Source organism: Trichosurus vulpecula, chromosome 4 (assembly GCF_011100635.1).
Source record: "Trichosurus vulpecula isolate mTriVul1 chromosome 4, mTriVul1.pri, whole genome shotgun sequence".
In the NCBI taxonomy this organism is placed as follows: Eukaryota; Metazoa; Chordata; class Mammalia; order Diprotodontia; family Phalangeridae; genus Trichosurus; species Trichosurus vulpecula.
The window spans coordinates 348,616,473-348,617,414 of NC_050576.1; the positions used below are offsets into that span (position 1 = coordinate 348,616,473).

At 42.8% G+C, this 942-nt stretch overlaps 1 pseudogene; it reads left to right on the top strand.

Moving 5' to 3' along the window:
* Positions 1-204: 204 nt before the first annotated feature.
* On the top strand, positions 205-729 carry LOC118847954 (annotated as a pseudogene).
* Positions 730-942: the final 213 nt, after the last annotated feature.

A 942-nucleotide genomic window follows, 5' to 3' on the forward strand; every position in this document is an offset into this window, starting at 1 on the left:
CAGATCATAAAAATGACTGTCAAAGTGCATGTATGCTTTAGTCCTCAACCAACTAGCACAATTGAGACCTAGAGGAAAAAGTTAGATAATCTGACAATTATTGCTTATTCAAAAAAGTAACATAATGAAACAAAAAGCCAAGTATTAGATCTCAGGAAATCATGTCAAGATATTGCCAAGCACTTCCAGAGAAGGCTTTCACGCCGCTGCTGCAGCCATGTCTCTTGTGATCCCCGAGAAGTTCCAGCACATCTTGAGAGTGCTCAACACCAACATCGATGGACGGCGCAAAATAGCTTTTGCCATCACAGCCATCAAGGGTGTGGGTTGAAGATACGCTCATGTAGTACTGAGGAAAGCAGACATTGACCTCACCAAGAGGGCTGGTGAGCTCACTGAAGATGAGGTGGAGCGTGTGATCACCATCATGCAGAATCCCCGGCAATACAAGATTCCAGACTGGTTCCTTAACAGGCAGAAGGATGTAAAGGATGGAAAATACAGCCAGGTTCTGGCCAACGGTCTGGACAACAAGCTGCGTGAAGATCTGGAGCGACTGAAGAAGATTCGGGCACATCGTGGGCTTCGGCACTTCTGGGGTCTCCGGGTTCGAGGCCAGCACACCAAGACTACAGGCCGCAGGGGTCGCACTGTCGGTGTGTCCAAGAAGAAGTAAACAACTTCACTGGCCTTGTCTATTAATAAATAAGTTTATAACAAAAAAAAAAAGATATTGCCAAGCAATAGAGGCCAAAGTGTAGCTCAAAAGAATCCATAAAATTTTATTAATAGTATGTGAAAAACTTACAAATTTAGTCACAAATGGTGTTTTTCCTGAGTTCTGGTCTTACATCTCTACTGGACATCTCCACCTGGATGTATAATAGGCAAATCCAATTTAATAATTTGAAATAACTCATTATCTTTCCACTAAACTCACAT